Genomic DNA, 20,085 nt, shown 5'->3' with positions numbered 1-20,085 from the left:
GCACATCCAGAGCATGCGGCGCGCTGCATACGTTATGGTTGAGGCTGTCTCGCACACCATTACTTTATTGTGCGCAACAACCTAAACGTGAACTGCGCATAAAGGTCAACAGCCTTGCCTTTATGTGTAATAGCCGATATTGGTCGACACAAGTCAAGGCACGAGACAAACCAACTTCTCGACAATGTCATGTCATATTCTTGTGCCATTTGGTTAGGATTAATTCTTACTATGAAGTCTTCTATCTGTCTTATTGCATGCGCTGTTCAAACATCGACACTTTTGATGCTTGCTGCGAGACGAGCAGCAGCAAGGGCGGAAACAATTCCGTGAAGCATTTGTTTGGGATGTTTACTTTTCAGATACACTTTCATTGGAAGAAATTGACGATTTGATGCTTACCAGACTTGAGCGGCGGCTTTTACACGGCGACTGCAGCCTCGACGATATACAATGTTCCATGGGACGCGATAGTGAAGCAGAGCTGCTGAGGCACCGTTTCGCTCCCTAACGTGTGAGCCGGCGTTATCTTGGCAGTAATTCTGATTCCAGAAAGAGGACTTTTATCAACTTGTTGATGTAGTGCTGCTCTTTCACAAAATAGCCAGCGCGCAGACGTGACTTTGCCGAGTAGAGACGCGTTGTGCCTTGTACTCCGGCTTATAGCAGCGATTACAGCCCACTGCACCTTATCCTCGGGCGGCTGTAATCTCCTTACTTTGGCCAGGAACTCTAAATCAAGTGCAGTTCTGAAATACACACGAGTTTCGTTCGCTGCCTTGGCCACAGTGCTGCTGTGCTGCTGTCGGTCGCGGCCACCTGTTTGTTTCGCTCTCGTCACGTCGAGATCTCGTGAGAGGGCCGCCGGTAAGCCACGTAACTGCTATAGCGGGCGCAACGTTAGCGCCGAGGTCAAGTGCCCGCATCTCCTGCGTGTCCGAAGGCACGCACATCTCACACGCTCAGCCTTGCTGTTGCTTGCGCGCTGCGTGCTCAGGGCCTTTGAGCGCGCTAAAGTATAACTGTCTAATGTGCTTTGTTTGCTGTTCTTTGTTGCTCCATGAGCCCCTCTTGAGAAACCACGTGTTCTGTTTTCACGTGCAGCTTCTTTCACACGAGCGCAGAGTGCTCAAGCCTGGGAGATTAGACGTATATTGCTCCCGTCAGAACAAACTGTAGAGTGGAGGAATAAAGCTGCGAAATATATTGTTGTCAAAAACACTACCTTCAGAGGTGCAATTCACCATTCGTAGAACGTGTTTATAAGTACTTAAGCGGACTCATTAGTGAGGCAAACTTCAGCTAGGCGGCAGGCATTCATCGTGGCAAAAGTTAGCCAGGCAGACACAGACACAAGAGAAGGGAAACAAACAGCAACAGATGCTCATAAATGTCATGAGATGGTACCTTTCGTGCCTATAACTTCCTTTTCGCCTTAGTGCGATCTTTTAAATGATATTCGGCGTTTGTGTAATCTGTAGGCGAGTGTGAATATTCAAAAATGTGTGAGTAACGAATCGAATAACGTTTCTATTCGATTCGGTGGTCGAATCGAATAGTGTATATTCGATATACAGAATATTTTTCTAAAATATTTGCAGTGGCTTAGCTCGGCTATGCCAGGATATACGTAGCGTTAGCAAAGGTTCAGCTGAATATTCTTAGCTTTCCAGATTGTCTAGGATTATTAGCCTTCTTCTGTTCATTTTTCGTACGCTGAACCGCTAATTGCCAGGCAACTACTTCGGGATTCCGATGAGATAAGCTTCTCGGCTCTCCTGTGCCCTCGAGCACCATTTGCGCTCTCCTTCTCCATGGCGTTACCCAGCTGCAAACGCCAATCAGAGGCGCTATCAAGCGGCCCCAGCGCAGTGTCAGACGGCGACTGCACAGCGAAGGCGAATAGCTGCGCGCGCGCGGTCGCCACTGTGTCTACGGCTACGACGTCACTCCTCTCGTATGCGGCGCAGACCAGCAGCGGCGAGCCGCGCGCGGCGGTGTCGATGAGCGCGTGAGATGCCAATTCCGGTGACCCAGCTGTGTGACATCACTGATCCTCGCGCATGCGCAGCACGGCACATGACCATCCACGCGCAATCGCCTTCGGCTAGGCAAGTGTAGCTAACGCTGCAATAATCAGCACGGACGGCAAAACCCCGAAGTAACGAAACGTTGAAACAGCGGGGGGGGGGGGGGGGGGGTCATTTCTACTTGTGAAGTGCGGAGCACTTTAGGGGCCCGGGCTGTAGTATGCTGTCGTATGCTGTCGTATACTGTCATCAAACGCTGTCGTAGCTTGGCGTAACGCAAGCAAAACCACGATTAACATAGCCACCTGTAGAATTTTGAGTGCTCGCTCGCGCCAAGGAGAAGTATTCGTCTTTTTCTTCGAGTGCCTTGACGATGATAAGTGCGGACCACTTTATGGGCCCGGTGCCGTATGCTGTCGTCGCTTGGCGTAACGCAAGAAAAAATGGAAAACGAGAAAAAGAAAGAGAGGGAAGCGGAAATAAAGAGAAACCAGAAGAGAAACAAGCAAGGCTGCCCAACTTCTTACTTCCTTCAGGCTTGGCAGCCTAGGGCGAAGCTGCTTGAAAGTTTTTTTTAAACCTTTCAGTTGACTGCCGAGATGCATGCAGCCCCAGTTTTCAGGAGACTATAGACGGTGTATTGACCTCCGGATAAAGGTGCTTTTGCTTAAAACTGCCGTGTTGCCGAAGCGATCGTGTCGCCAATCCACTATCATCACCGTGAGATTGGTCATGGGACGGTGGGGATTATGGCTGCATTCGGATGCAGAACTGCTTTTTAACATGACAGTGTTTTATACCGGGGTCCACCAAGACTTTCATGGCGTATTTCCGTCACGGAAATACGTCAGCAAAGTGCACACAATGAGAGGACAAAAGAGGGAAGTTCCGTAAACGGGAGTCGAACCCACGACCTCTCGGTCCTCGACGACAGGTGACGATCGCTGTAACCACTGCGCCGCGGTCACATATGCAGGAAGCTTTACGAACGTGCCTTTTATCTCCCGCACTTTCCTCTCACAGTGCTCTTGGTTCGTGGGGTGGTGTCGCCGTCTGGAAGAGGTAGAGCTGCAGTGAGAGCTGCAGTGACTACCAGCTCACTGCGGCATAGAAGGAATGTTCATGCTTACTCCACTGCCAGAGCTGCGCATGACGCGGCATCTGAGAAAATCGACATTCCATTATCAAGAAAAGACGCAGCGGCTTTGGTATCTGCGTTCGCGCGGAATCTGGAGCGAACAATACGGTGCAATGCAAGTAACCAGTACGGACCGCTTCACAGAATAGACCCGACGTGTAGCTTTTATATGCCACAAGGACTAACCAGGGAAGATGAAACGTGCATTCACCGGCTGAGACTCGACGTTGCCTACACGAAATACTTCAAGCACAAGATCAGGCAGTCGGACTCACCCACGTGCACCATATGTAATACTTGGGAAGACTTAAAGCACGTACTCTGCGACTGTTTCCGTTACGACGCCGAACGAGAGATTCTGAAGGCAGCAGTTCATTTGCAACGCGGCTCGAGCTTGGAGCTACGGACTATCTCGCCCCGTGGCAAGACAGCGGTTGTGCGATGCACAACACAAATGCGCTGTTGGTGTTCCTGAGGAACACTCGACTTAACCAAAGCTTGTGAATGACTATTTTGTGTATATATGCGCGTTTGTGAGTGTATGTACTATTTGTGTGTATATGTGATCATTTTATGTCATAGCGATCACGCAACACCTGGAGTAGCAAGCCAGGCGACAAACCAGGCTAGCATCTCCGGGAATTTCATTAAGTATTGTAAGGAAGAAGATGGAAAAGAAGACGCTAGGGTACAGTTCTTAGAGGGCGAAAAAGAAGAGAAACGAAAAAAAACAGTAATGGCGACCGTATTGGTTTCGTGATTCCTCGGTGTCGTTACAATTTTGGCGCAGCCGACAGGATCCTGGGCGCGCCTGAACAGCTCCGATTTTCCGACGACCATGCGCGTCGACGTCGCTGCAAGATGTGTCAAGACGGTGAGCGTTGCATGCTGCGTCTATGGTGGAAAGTCGATCTGTTCGCGTGAGCACTGACTGTTCGGCGACATATCGTTAATTCTCGAAAGAAGATATGAATCGCGAGGAACTTAAAGCGGCCATCGCGCATACTTGTCCGCTTCGTAGTGAAGATAGACTACACGAAGCCGGACTGACAAAAGAGGAGATTGCTGAAAGAGACAGCCCGTTAAGAGGCAAAGATATTTTCCAAGATGTAATCAAGCTGCAGGAACAAAATAGCAAGCGGCAACAACAACTGTTGGAGCTTTTAATGCAGACAGGAGTTGGCCGATCTCTGAAACCACCTTTGGAAGTAACTAAGCCAGAGATCTATGATGGATCATCATCAATGAGTGCTCAGGCCTGGCTTGACTTCTACGAATACGCATGCGATCAAAATTTTTGGAATCACGATCGCGACAAAATAATGCACATGCGATTCTACCTGGGAGGCGTTGCGAAGACCTGGCATGACATCCGAGCAACAGAGAAGGCAGGACATCCTTGGGCGGACTGGAGGCACAGCTTTCTAGCGACATTCTGTGAAAGCAAGTTTCGAAGTTGGGACCGTGCAATAGCCTTGAGTACCTCTCTGGTCCTGTTACGAACTACTTTTTGAGAAGTGGAGGCTATTGCATGCGGCGGACTCTGCACTCTCCGACTCGTCACTTGTGTGCCTCATCACGTTGGGACTTCCTGAATGCATGCAGCGCCATGTTCAGCTTGGAACACCACGAACGCCTGAGGAGCTACTGCAGATTATGAAGCTGTTGTTCGTTCAACAGCGACAGTCTTCGGCAAGCGAAGTGACCACCGCTGAAATGTTTCCAGCACCTGGATGGCCAGACCCATTCAGCGAACCCGAGCCGTCTACGAAAAACACAAGGCAGACGAAGAAAAGGAAATTTACCAAAGGATGTTCTGACGACCCTTCGTCCCAAGCATACGAAAAGATTTTCTCACGGACCGCGCCAAGCTAATATACGTGCCTGCGCAAGTAAATGGGAAGGATGTGAAAGCTCTAGTTGACAGTGGAGCGTCAATCACTGTCATTAACAAGGACGCGATTCCTCAGCTAACTATAAGAAAAGATTTTCCCGTCATCGTGTACGGCTATGATGGCAGGAAACAACTGTATGATGAATGGACAGAGATCTTGATTACGTGTCAGGGCAATAGTACGACTGTGAAAGCACTGGCCCTTCACGGAGTGAAGTATCAACTTCTTTTGTCCCGCCCGGTAATGCAAGAATTGCGCTTGAATCTTTATTGGGATGGACAAGTTACCACACATGATGACCGCCTGCTGACTACCTTTACAGCCGTTGCCGAAAACCCCCGCAAGCCCACCGCCGCAGAAGACGTCACTCGCATGTATCCTGAGTTACTTTGTGTAGGCGGATACCCGAAGGCGACCACTAAGTTTGAAGTACCATTTGAGCTCCGAGATACGACCATAGTGAAGCGAAAGGCTTACAACATGTCCAGAGAAAAGAAGTTGTGGCTGAAGGCAGAGATACAGAAAATGCTTGATGCCGGTGTCATACGCCCTTCTACGTCTCCTTTTGCTTCACCGATAACTGTTGCACCAAAAGAGGACGGAACATTTCGTCTCTGCACCGATTACAGGCAGATAAACAAGCAGACTGACCTTTTTCCCTTTCCAATGCCACATATTGACGAAATAATCAATGAAACCGGAGGCTGCAAAGTGTTTTCGCGTCTCGACCTTTGCAAAGGCTTCTGGCAAGTACCTCTGCAAGAAGAAACGAAGAAGTTCTCGGCATTCATTACGCCATTTGACGTGTATGAGTACAACCGGCTGCCATTTGGCTGGAAAAATTCTCCAGCTTGGTTTCAGAAGATGATGAACAGTGTTTTGAAGCCACACTTGGGAGTCTTCTGCAACGTTTATATTGACGACATTATAGTGTACTCAAGATGAAAAGAGGAGCACTCTGGACATCTCGGGAAAGTGTTACAAGCACATAGTGACGCGGATCTCAAGATCAATGAGAAGAAAAGCGAGTTCTTTAAGTCGAAAGTGGTTTTCCTTGGAAGAGTGTTCGACGGAACCACCAAGAGCACCAAACAGGAGTCCGTTCAAAGGATCGCAAAGCTCACGAAGCCACATGACATTCACTCACTTCGAGTTTTCTTGGACTAGCAGGCCACTTCAGGAGTTTTATTAAAGATTTCTCCAAGATGACGAAGTGCTTGACGGAGCTCACGAAGAAACAAGTGCCTTTTGTTTGGACCGAAGATTGCGAAAGGGTTTATCAAGAACTTGGACGTCGTATATCATCGGACCCTATCCTTACGCTACCGGACTATAGTTTACCTTTCGAGATGAATACGGACGCTTCCAATTATGGTACAGGGGCAGTTCTGTACCAATGAGACCTCAGTTCACCTCCAACTCAACAGCTTAGGGTTATAGGATACTACTCGTACACCTTCAACCCTACCCAGCAGAATTATTCCACAACTGAGAAGGAGGCTCTTGCTGTTTTAATGGCTGTGCGCTACTTCCGATCATACATCGACGGAAGAAAGTTTTCCTTATATACGGATCACCAAGCATTAACGCACCTGTTGAATATGTCGGAGCCAAGGGGAAAATTGGCCCGATGGGTCAATGAACTTCAACAGTACGATTTTGACGTCTTCCACCGTGAAGGTAGCCATCTTACTGACGCCGACGCCATGTCTCGGTTGGCGGTCGAGATCCCGCATGGAACAGTTAACTTGACGAGACTGTGGGAAGGGTATGATAGTCTACACTTCAAGGATGGCAAGTTCGTCGTACCAGACACACTGATTCCGAAAGTGCTTCACTTATATCACGACAGCCCCGAATCAGGTGGTCATGATGGCTTCGGGCGAACGTACAACAAGCTTCTCAGACGGTTCACATGGACAAACATGAAAAAAGACGTCTAAGCCTATGTCAAGTCGTGCCACTTGTGTCAAGTGAATAAAGCGAAATACAGGCCTCGACCAAACGAGCTCGTCTTGCCAAACCATTCGGACAAACCCTTTGAAGTCGTCCACGTGGACTTTGCGGAACTGAAAAAGAAGAGTTCCGGGGTTCGCAAGACACAGTCTTTCTTGATTGCCATAGATCAGTGCACCAGAATGGTAGCGGCACGTCCTGGACGAGAAGACACGAACAGCGTTATCGCTTTGCTTGACCGAGCGATATTCTCACAGCTGAAAGTCGTGATATCTGACAATGGACCCGCATTTTTAAGCAAGAAACTTCAGCAGTGGGCAGATAGCCGTGGCATTACACTACGCCGTTGCGCTCCATTTCACCCGCAGGCCAATGGAATGGCGAAAAGGGTTATACGTGACATCAAGCAATTCATGTCCATGTACCCAACGTTTAAAGGCGGATGGAAGTGCTGCCTAGAAGCGGCTGTGGCTCACCACAACAGAACACACACTACGAGTCTTGGCTGCAGCCCGCATTTTGCTGCCTATGGCGAAGTGTCAATACTGCCAGCCGACAAAGAACTTAAAATCGATGATCAACTGCAATTGTTTGAACACCGAAAAACCAACCAGGCACAAAGGAGATACCGAAAGGCGATGAAACTCCAATTCGACAAGCGACACCAAGGACACAAGCCGGATATTGGACTGAATGATCTTGTGCTCGTGCGGAAGGGTCTGCCCGGTAGCGACACAAGAATTCTTGGACCGTTTAAAGTCGTAAAAATATCGGTACAGCAAGGTGTGCTAAAGACCATTGGCTACCTCAATGACGGACAGCTTGAATTCGCCGCTACAAGCAACGTTCTTCGGTATCACCCCAGGAGAGGTGACGACAAACAACGGGGGGAGTGTAAGGAAGAAGATGGAAAAGAAGACGCAAGGGTACAGTTCTTAGAGGGCGAAAAAGAAGAGAAACGAAAAAAAAACAGTAATGGCGACCGTATTGGATTCGTGATTCCTCGGTGTCGTTACAAGTATTATTACCTCTATCTCTCGTATTTGAATCTCCAAGAAACATTCAACAACTTCTGCGAGGACCTGTTTCACTTTAGTGTTACAGCGATCCCTATGACGGAGGGAACAACCACGGTTTTTTGTACACGTTTACATGACTAACAACGGACACAAGCTATGCCGACGCAAATGTTTTTTGTAGATGAAATATTCAACAACGATATTTACCTGCCTTTGTTACTAAGGCCCATGATGTGATAAGTGGTTTACCGGTTTCATTACATGTTCAGCACCATGTGCGATGTTCGATTCAACATTGGTTAATTCTTACGCCTCAGTCTTATTGAAAGGCTGGTGACAAAGGCCCACCTTATATTCTGTTACGCACGCAGAAATGTTTTTAGTTGTTAGAAGCTGCATTGAGCTGAATGGTGTTCTTGCCTTTAAGACTGCCACCGGCATTTCCCCTGACAACTTTGTAACGTTGCTTCAATTTTATCTGTGCTCGATGGTCGTATGTTATGATAATCAGTTCTACATTCAGCGAAAAGGATCTGCACAGGTTCATGCGTGGCGCCTGTTTTGTGTAATATGTCTTTAGCTGATTTTAAGAGAGAAGTTTCTCAGGTTCTCGACTATGCGAAAGTGAAGATTTTTAGGTATGATGATGACTTTTTAGTAATTTTATAGCTAACCCTTCTTTGACAACCACCAACTTAGTCGATGAAGTTTTAGCTCTTTTTAGACAATATGCCAAACTCGTTCACGCATGAGCTTCCTGTTAACGACGATATCCAGTTTTTAGACCTCAGTCTCACTTTCTCAGAGGCACACATATGTCGGGCTTACTGCCCGCGTTTACGCAAGGCGCTTTTACCTTTTTATGCTTTCCATTGTAAACTTTTTTAAGAGCGCCGTCGCTTGCATGTGTCTGTAAGGAGCACTGGTGAAATGCTGCCCTAATAAAATGCAGGGGAGTATCAACAATCACATTATGCGGCTGCGTTCAGCTGGCTACCCTATAGCTCTGTCGTTGCTCCAGTTTCAGAATCCCTCCTTGAAAAAGTGAAGGGACCGACAGTAAACAGGAAGCCGATGGAAAAAATGACAATGGTTATGCCATACGTGCATAAGGTTACTCACAACTTTAAAGGGCCCCTCACCAGGTCTGACCATTTTGAGCTGACGAGCGCAATGCATACATTGGGAGTTCCCGATCACGCCTGCCAAAATTTGCAAGGCTACGCATAAAGGACATAGTTCAAATTTCATGTATGGAAAATTAGGTTGAATTCCAAGCTCAGGTCAAATTTCAAGCTGAACACCGCTTGCCCTTCGTCTCGCGGGCGCGCGCCCCAAGAAGGAGGGGAGGACGTAAGATAAGGAAGGGCCTACGTAGTTATCAGCGCTCTGACGTCGCTCCTCTACGTAGATATCTGTGCTCTGACGTGGCCCACAGTAACACGTGACACTGCGATAATTATTTTACTCGACATGTGTAGTTTGTGTAATTCGTTGACTGAATAGATGAGTGAAATTTGAGAGAAATAATAAGACACAAAAACAGAATGTGTGTGTGTTTTTTTAACACGACATTTTTTATACCGGGGTCCACCACGGCTCCACTGACGTATTTCCGTCACGGATATGACGTTGTAAAATGTAAAGACTAACAGTGGGCAAAGAAAAAAGCCAGAAGAAAAAGTTCCGTCACCGGGAATCGAACTTACGGCCCCTCGCCCTTCAGCGCGCAGCGCGAAACGATTCGGCCACGGACAACACAGTGCTAACGGCGAGCTATTTATATACACCATTTGCCGGTGGCTGTACTCAGAGATCTGTGTTACAGCGTGTTTTCGTTATCACTAGCGAGATGGCGCGAAGGGCTCGAAGAGCGCGCTTGAAAGGTCGTCGCCGTTGCGACGAACGCCCGCGTCTACAGGGCGTGGTCGCTTGTGCGTGCGCTTATCTCGCGATCGCGGTGGTTTGTACGTCTCGCGTTGAGAGTGCGAAGGTCACTTGGCTCACTGCACCGGCCGCTTTTGCGAAAGGAGCGCGGTGCTCACGCAGAAATAAGTTACAAATGTGACAGTTAGTTCGCTCTCATCCTGTGTATATTCGTTTCGTGCGTCCTTTCTGCTTGAGCAGCGCGTTGCAAGTTTCGAGCTGCTTGTCGTTCTTCGCGTGACATTACAATTTGTTGCAGTAGCATTCATTTCTTTGCCCTTGGGGCGAAAGAATGCGCAACAAACGCTCAACTACGTCTGTGAAGACACGTTTCACTTTCGTGTTATAGCGATTCCTATGACAGAAGGATCAGCCGTGTTTTTAAAAATAAGAATCCTAGCGAGAGGCAGGACTAATCTGCCTCCGTTTCGCATGCGTTCCCGTTCTCGCGGTTTGCGCAACAAGCAGACGCCAGCACTGACAACGAAACTCTGAAATTTTCTACCCAGTTCCAGCGCTCATTAGGCTCATTTGTCCTCCTGCGTCCACCTAAATGTTCATGCAGCATTGGCTCTTGGTACCGCTAGTCTCGTGCCCGTACAAATGTCGCAGCTTTCATGTCCCGCAGAAACGGGAAGTACGCCACAGAGAATGCCGACACAACGCCGCTGGCGTGCTCGGGCTGGCTCGGGCACGTCATGCACGCTTGACCTTGAATGCGCATGACGTGTCGACGCGTCTGCGTCATGTGATCCTCCGCCTCCGATGTCGAAGAGGGCAGGGAAGGGATTTGGCTTGCTAAGGCTGCAAGGAGCGAGTGACAAGGGTTTCAAGCTCGCCTCCTCGCATCATGGTTTGGCGCCACTACAAATTGTTGTTTTTCTCAGCTCGTAATGAACCGATTTGAGAAGTTCTTGCGCATAATGCGCTTCATGCGGCGCACAACAACTTCCTATTTGCTATGTGGCTTGGTGAGGGGCCAAGAACGTGCTTAACAGGTAAGAGATACCTTTGGTGTTATCGGCGCCGCGCAAGTTGGCTGGCTGGTGCCCACGAATTTCTATTGCACCAATGTCATCCCCGGGCGCGAAGGCACACACAAGGCCGTATGTCGCCTGCTCGGTTGGTTAGGTGTACGAAATCCAGCTCAGATGCGGTAGGGTTTACGTTCGCCAAACAGACCAGTGTATAAACGACAGAGTTGGGGAGCATGATCTTGCCATAAAAAACAAACTTCCAGCAGATTTGCTTGCGCATTACGGTTCTTGCTAGTGTGAGCCTGGGTATTCCAGTGATTCCGTTCTTAGTAAGCGTAAAGATAACCCAGCGCGTGAAATCATGGATGCGTATTACATAAAAAGAAGAAATACGTGTAAGCGATATATCTCTGGTTCTGCGTGGTGGCGAGTTTAGTTTCTTTCGATCTTTTGTTGATTGAAATTATTCTCATTGCCCTTATCCAGTGTACTTTAACGAGCGTGTGAGGCGATGTGCTTCGCGCATGGTTACTACGGCTATACCGGGTGTCCCAGCTATTTTGGGCCAAGGGTTAAAAAATGGAATAATAGAGGCAGGCGAGTGAAATCGGTTGCATATTGCTGACGGCCACCTTGAGCACTACAGACAATTTTTTATTATTTTAATTATTAATTTGTAATTAGGTTTATTAACTAAATTGCTAAATATTGACTTTAGGCAAGAAATGGCATTCGCAAAGTTCGAGAGCGTCTTCACAAACCCCAACTGCATTATTTACGATAAAGAAAGTCTCACGTGCACCATTTTTTTTTTTCAAGCTGCAATGAAAGCCTGCGAAAAAAAAAAAACACGTGACTAGCGCATTTGCGCGCCGCTTTCGTGCTGCTCTCAGCCGTGGTTTCAGCGAACGAAATCAGCTGCGGCCGCGACTCACCGGCTCCGTTACTTGCGTATACTGTAGTCGCTGCTTTATTTCAATCTATAGTTGCAAAATATCCCGAATGCGCTAGTCGCTGATGGATACGAGTTTGCCTGGGTTTAGATAACTGTATTAGTTTATGTGGGTTAAATGTAATGGTAATGTTCCTTCGTTAAAGTTTAGCGAATATTTCTTGCAAATAAATAATATGAAATTCTAAAGCTACCTTGAAAATGGTTGCCCTCCTATTCGAAAACTATTAGAATATGATTCGATTCATATTCGATTCGGTTCTAAAATTCGGTAAATCGGACACTCCTAGTGATTTGTTTCATTCTCTTACGTATTGCGTTCACGCTGCAAACTCTTTGTCACGATGAACCACCTACTTTCCAATCACAATCCCAAACTTCTATGGACATTTCAGAAAAATAGACACTTTTCGTAAGAAAGAGCGCCAAGCGCCCTTCATGCTTGGAGCTCTCTTCATGCTTGGAGCGCCCTTCATGCTTGCAGCGACCTAAGCATGGCAAGCTGCCATGCTTAGGTCGCTGCAGCAGACGACAGTGGCTGCGACTGCCGGTGCGCGACGTTTAGCTAGCGCGGCAGCGAGCTCGCACGCTGTGAACTGTGCCGGAAACATGTTACGAATGACGGTTCAAAGGGTCCATTGTGTCACCAACGGCTGCGGCGACGAGAACGGAAAGATACGTTACAGGCATCTGAAAACTACCGATGTCAACAAAGACACGTGCCGCATCTGCGCACAACGCATGTGCCAATGTAATTATGGTCGTGGAAGCGCTAGGCCCTGTACGCATACTGTGGATTCGTATGTAAAATGGTCCATACCGTTCGATGGACGACGCGGTATGGACCATTGTGAGCGTGTTGCAGTGGCTTCCGTGATCACCACTGGCGACGTGGAACTCCGACACCGCCAGCGCTGCGGGAATATGGGACGTAGTACGTTGCTGGCAGCACGGTTTAGGGGCACAAAGTGTGCTGAATGAAACTCGCAGTCTGTTGATGCAGTCAGCGGAGTCAGGGCATGGTGATGAAACGAAAGGGCATTAATGACGCCAATTAAGCCGCAGTAAAATGTATAATTTGCCAAACAGATGGCCGCGACTGGCATTCCAGTTGTCGTGACTCCTCAGCGCACCTGGCTACACTCCGTTTCACGCATCAGGTGCAACGCTGTTGAAGCTATACAAGAAGTTGGGTCAGCAAAATGTGTAACTACGCGCGTCTGTCTTCACCGGTTTTCGCGGTTGTGAATGCTTGTGCGAGCCGAGCTCAAATATGCGCGTGAGGCGTCGCGACCTGCTCCAAATGAAATACCAGAAACCCGGAAATTAATTTCCCGATTTTACAAAATAATTTGAGCACGGTTATCACACCCTTAAATCGAGCTCCAACTGTAGTCTTGAACGTCTGCATAGGAGATAAGATTTTTGTGGGCTTTCAAGAGAACACTCGATGGAAAACTTTTTACTCGGCTGCTTTTCTTGGCTTCCACGGCAAACTGGAACTCTTGATGTGCGTTATGCTGCGGCAGTCTTGTCATTTTCGCTTTCTTATCTCTAAGTTTTACCTCTGACAAAAAACGCGGACGCACGCTGTCAGTGCCATGGTTTGGCTATTGGTTCAAGTTTCTCCTTACGGAAGTACGCACAGCACGTCGTCAATACGGATTCTTGTCATCAATGCAAAAGAAGCGGAACTGTGGACGCTGCTCATTTGTTTCTCGGCCGATAGCCAGTATTCAGGAGCCTTTTGAGATGTAGCAGCAGCAGCAGTGACGAGGTTCGCTCTCGCGTTACGTGATTTAAAATTTTTCTCTTTTGTGTTTTAGGTGAACGCTTCGAAGAAGAATATGCAAAGACACTCGCTGTGTTGATGCTGCTGCAGGAAGCGCCTCTTTTACGCTGCACATGGAGAGTAGCTTTCAGAGTGAAATGCCGCGAAGTTCGAGCACTTTCGTGAATATCATGACGGTGAAGAATGTACTCTCGTCACCTCTCGTCACCTCGCGTCGCCGCTATTATTTTTCTCCAGTATGCGGTATTATGATATGACATGAAAGACACCTCCAAGCTGACAAGCGCACATTGACATGACCGTGTCAGCAGCGCAAGTGCTGTAGTAGGTCCGTATGGCTTTGGCCTGTCTCCATCGCCAAGTAGGCAGCAGATTCAGCCACATTGGCGTGATGCTGCTGCCTAGCACTACCAATAACCACGCCAAATTTGTATGGCCATGAAAATGCTAGCTTCGCTCAAGCGCGCGCGCGCACGCAATCTGACGGCGTGACTCGTCCGACTAATGGCGGCAGAGAGAGGCATTTTCATTACTGTTGGCAGGTGGCGCTAAATTAGGCATAGAACCTATTCTTTTTTTTTTTCTTATTTCGACATAGACTTGCCCTTAAGGCATAATATTTGTTGTGTATATTTGTGTTAAATGTGCGCCGTTAGGCCGGTGTTGTGTATGAAGTGAAGTGTCTTGTGGAATGTGTTGTCATGTATCCATCGGTCATAACTGTTTGCGTCACTGTAGCGAAGACCAGCTTGCAGGAGATGACGGGAGCGTTCCGACTGTAATCCTTGGCATGTCCATATAAGGTGGTATGCATATGCTTGCATCACAGGAACAGAACAGTACGGGCATGTAGCGCCAACTGGTAAATGCGACCAGTTCCATGTTGAGATGACAGCTGGTGTAAGGGCCACCCCTGCCCGAAGCCTCCTAAGCACGACCTCCTCCGCCCTAGTAAGGTGAAGGGGGAGGGAGCAGACACACGGTGGGATAAGAGCGTGTGTATCCTGCCGGAGAACAGGTTTACGGGCACGGAGTGTATTTAGGGGTTGAGGTGGAAGGGGAATATATGGGAGGTCTGTATTAGGAGGGCAGTGTGCCTGTTGGCCAGCAGCAATATTGTGAGGGTTCGCAGCATGGCCTTGAATCCAGTGTACCCTGATGCAAGTGACTGTGTTACGGTTCATCTTATGTATCGCCTCGCATATTTCCATCACCTTGTGAACTTTCTTGAGTTCCTGGACAGCCGCTAAAGAATCGGTGAATACGTCAAGTTGCTTAATTGTAGACAGCTTAGAGGTGACATCCCGCACTGCGTCATGGATGGCTTGAAGTTCCATTACAAGAGGACTGGCTTCCGTAGATAGATAATGCTGGTGACCACTGATGAAATTATGCGTGGTACTTAGGAATGATGTCCTTCCGCCGTCTTGTAGGATGGCAGCATCTGTATAGACTTTGCAGACGTTAGCGCATGGTGCTTCGATGACAGAGCGTTCGTCAATAATACCTGATGTATCGCTGCGCCGTAACTTGGTTGTCTTCTTAGATGCGATGGTGGTGAATTCCCGGGGAGGCATTGTATCGGACTAGTGGTCAATGGGTGACCCGCGTTGACAGTTGGCATGCAACGCAGCAACAACCGGAACAAGTTGCTTTTTTATTTCACGCGCTTTTTCCCTTTGCGAAATTAGCTCTGCAATTGTGTTAAGCTGGGCGTGCTCCTGTAAAGTTGGTATCGGGGTGATGCGGGGCAACGCTGTTATTGTGCGCATGGCATCACGGTTAATAGTCTCCAACTGTGCCAGTTGTGCCAAAGTTAAACGTTTAAATTGCGTCTGGTATACAATTCTTGGATGTAGAACTGTGCGTATGAGCCGTCGAGCTACATCAGTACAAGCTCCAGCTGCTTTGATGCAATGCGGCGAATCAGATGAAGCGTTTTTGTGGAACTGATTTTGCGGAGCCAGTGCGCACCACTGCCGGACCGGTGAATGTCAAGACCCAGTATGCGGACCTCCAAAGCCTCAGGAATTCTCACTGTACCAAGTGTAAATGTAAAGGGGCACTGCGTGATCTTTCTGCGTCCTGTCTTGTTAGCCACCACAACATAGCTTGATTTTTGGGCGGAAATGTCTAACCCTGCGTTCCGAGTGTAGTTCTCAAGTACATCAAGGGCTTGCTGAAGCTGTTGAGCTTGTCTTGAGACGTCTTTATGCACAGACCACAAAGTCACATCATCAGCGTATATTAGAAACTTCACGTCTGGAATCCGGTGTAGTTGCCAAGTTAGAGGTATTAGTGCAACGTTCAACAGAAGGGGAGCCAAAACGGAACCTTGTGGGACACCTCTGTTGGACGTGAAACAACCTTCTGGCTTTCCATCTATTCTTATAGCAAATGTGCGGTTGTGAAGGAAAGAGTAAATAAATTTTACAACCCGCGGCGGAAGTACCAGCTCGATGAGGTTGGAAATAATGACTTCGTGGTCTATATTGTCATAAGCTTTCGTTATGTCGGTTGCTACAAGCGTGCGTACTGCGTCGTTGTGTGGTGAAACCTGTAAAATGTCATCCGACAAGATAGAAAGTCCATCTTCAGTTCCCAAATGAGAACGAAATCCAATTTGAGCCGGATGATATTTATTCTCCCGTTCAAGCCACCAGGAAATACGTGTGGCCAGCATCTTTTCAGCGAGCTTGCAGACAGTCGCAGTCAGTGAAATTGGGCGTAAAGCTTGCAGGTTATTCGGAGTCTTTCCTTGTTTTGGAATCGGGACAACGACTGAATCTTTCCAATCAGATGGGACGTCCTCAGTCTCCCATACTTGATTAATAGGCTGCAGAAGGGCGCCAAGAGCTTTACCTTCCATGTTCTTGAAAACTTCGTAAGGTCTGGACCAGGTGTTGTTCCTTTGTGCGAAGTTTCAATGGCCGCTATTAGTTCTGCCATGCTGAAAGGACTGGATATATCCGATGTGGCACTATGGTCATACTCGTCGATTTCGGAGCAGTTTATAGATGGTGCGCTGTCATATTTCGGGAAAAATGCTCTTGCAGCCTGTTGTGCAAATTCTTGTGGCGTACTTTGCATCGCTAACCTAACGCTTGCTGCAGGGTCAGGTTGCTTAGGACCACGTTGCATCGACCGGAACGTACGCCAAAGTGCTCTATTTCCCATGCCAGATCCAAGTTTCTCACACCACTCATGCCACCGTCGTCGCAAAAGCTGCTTTTCGTGCGTACGCGCCTTTGCTGCTATACAGTTAGCACGAGCACGGCCACCTGGTACATCTGGATTCCTCGACGCATACACTTCTGCCTGACGTCACTTTGCCCAAAGCTGCATTTTTGTTGTTGATGCTATGTTGTATGCACACTCATCAAAGTTTCACAGTTAATCTGTTTATTGATTCAATATTCGAAGATGATTGTGCTTGAATGATTTATTGCAAGATCATCGAGCTAAAGCAGTCTTTCCCACTTATACCAGAGCCTGTTGGTTGCGCAGAAGTCCGCAACAACACTATTGCCGTAGTTTCAAATTACACCGTCATGTACAATCGGTCAGCAACATAGAGCTACAAAAGAAAGACACGGCAATGACAAAATGATGACGTGCGATGTGTAGTTGTGAAAGAGCAAGTTAGACACACAGGTAGTGGGCAAAAATATACACGTAGGTATCTTGGTTTTTATGACACGTACCACGTTAACATAACTGGCTTACCCAAGATGTTTCATGTTTTTGTTGAAGACTAGATAAAGCGCAGCAGTGCGATTATTTACGTGCAGCTCCCCTAAGCCCACTAGTCTGCATACACTCTAAGATTTGTTTGATTGTGGAATGCTCAGGTTATATACAGAAATCTCTAATGAAATAATGTGCGTTGAGCATTATGGTACAGACTGGCGTTCTTTTCACAGTTCCCACAGCGGCCTTGCACCATAACGGAATGACCACGTGAAGCTCTTTGGGTGGCACAAAATGCACGCAGTGCTTCGTGTTTGCCAGCTTAGAGTCACACTTCATGATATGGTAAAGCTTGTCAAAGTGTGTACGGAGGGGGTAGCTCTGCTGCAGTGTAACTATACTTTGGAAGGACAGCCGTGACTTGTACACTACTGCTTCCATCGATATTCTTGAGTTCCCCAGCGCTTGGTCCGTTTGGTAATGTCTCGCAGACGTACAGCGATCCACATGAAACCACCCAAAACGACTCCAGATCCACATATTATGAACAGCTTGTCGTATGCCCCGACGACGTCTCTGAAGTAACCTGCAAATAATAAAAAACATTATCAGCTTTTTTAGTATTATATGTGCGATAAGACGAGTAACCGTTCGGGCTCACTGTGCATGGAACTAGAGCAGTCAAGTTGCAAAGAGTTAGTGTCATAGACTGGATATATCTCCACATGTCGCTTGCGCCAAAGCTCGGGTGCTCTATACCAGCGAATTCTTCCGGCAGGCGCCTCACGAGTTTGCGAGACAAGCGCTGAGTAATTCTAATTGTGTTCTGACGCGCATGAGTCTGAAAAAAATTAAAGAAGATAACTCAGACTCACTCAAAATTACACTTTGCTCAGGGCTTCCTTGGACTGGATGCCCTATATTGCGCTATAATCCTGCGCAACCGGGCTCTCTCAGACCGAAACTCAGCAAAATTTTCAGCTGAACTCACTCGGGCTGAAAACCACCCACATTAAGCTTGAAGGGGCTCACTAGTCCTCGCCCATGAAAATGATGCTCAATCAGGCACACTCGGGCTCTAGCTCACCAAACTTTTACTGAACCGGGCTCATACTCAGGCATATGGTTTGTTCCTAGTCTGAGTGAGTCCACTCATGAGCATAAGTCGGCAAAAAATTGGAGCTCACTCAGACTCACTCAAGAAATATATTTTGCTCTGAGGGCTCACGCGGACTGAGACTCACCAAAGCTTTCCTCAACCGCACTCACTCGAACTCAAACTCACCACCATATTATTCAGCCGGACTAACTCAGACTCATGGCTTCACCTGAGTCTGAGTGAGCCCGAGTTAGTCGATTCATGAGTCCGTTGGCGTAAAATTAGCTTTTTTCGATCCTGGTGCCAATCCCCTTTAACGCCAATGTCTCACATAATCGGTGCTCTACAATACGCCTTTTGATCTTGTACCTTCAAATACGAGTTACCATCATATATCATATACATAGGTCGGCAAACTCACTCATGAGTCGACTCGCTCAGACTCACTGAGATTGAGATCGGCCCGTGAGTCTGAGTGTGAGTGAGTCCGGGTGAGTGATATTTTCGTGAGTCTGAGTCCGAGTGAGTCCGGTTGAGGAAAATACTTGTGAGTCTGAGTACGAGTGAGCCCTAAGCACAAAATATATTTCTTGAGTGAGTCTGAGTGAGCTGCACTTGTTATTGCCGCCCTATGGTCCTATCTACTCATGTTCAGTTTTACTATCAGCCTTATCCAGGCTTAAGTTTATACTCAAATCTAGTCCCATATATCTCAACGCACTAGCGTTCATGCGCCATCTTAATATTTATAGATGAGAGGCATAAGTTGGAGGTGGGTGATTTATCTCGCAACTCACAATAGATAAGTATCTCGTGTGAGTCGCGTATTTCATAATGATGTCCTTACTGGATTGAAACAACTGATAACTCGTATGAGACTGTACAAGGTCAAATGACGTAACGTAGATCACCGATTATGTGAGATATGGGCGTTAAACAGGATTGACACCGTGATCGAAAAATCATATTTTACGCTAACGGACTCACGAGTCTACTCATTCAGGTTCGCTCAGACTCGGGTCAAACCGTGAGTCTGAGTCTGAGTGAGTCCGGCTGAGTAATGTGCTGGTGAATTTGAGTCCGAGTGAGTGTGGTTGAGGAAAATTTTGGTGAGTCTGAGTGAGCCCTCAGAGCAAGATTTATTTCTTAAGTGAGTCTGAGTGAGCTCCAATTCTTTGCCAACCTGTGATCATATATTATCATTATCATATATCAATCCACTAAGGACATCTTTATGAAATACGCGACTCACAAGAGATATTTTTATCAAGAACTTCCCATGAAAGAATTTGCCGGGGGAGGTCATGGCACCCCTTCCCCTAACTCACGCGTCGGAACAATAAATATTGAGGTGGCCCATAAATGCTAGTGTGAACAGACTTGAGTGTAAACGTAAGCCGACACAAGGTTGATAGTAATGATGAAGATGAGTAGATAGGACCATAAGTCGGCAACAAATTGTGGAGCTCACTCGGACTCACTCAATAAATTTATTTTGCGCTTAGGGCTCACTCGGACTCAGGCTCACCAATATTTTCCTCAACCGGACTCACTCGGACTCAGACTTACTCAAGTTTTCCTCAACCGGACTCACTCGCACTCAAACTCTCC

Source organism: Rhipicephalus sanguineus, chromosome 4 (genome assembly GCF_013339695.2).
Source record: "Rhipicephalus sanguineus isolate Rsan-2018 chromosome 4, BIME_Rsan_1.4, whole genome shotgun sequence".
NCBI classification, from domain to species: domain Eukaryota; kingdom Metazoa; phylum Arthropoda; class Arachnida; order Ixodida; family Ixodidae; genus Rhipicephalus; species Rhipicephalus sanguineus.
This window is presented reverse-complemented; position numbering follows the sequence as displayed.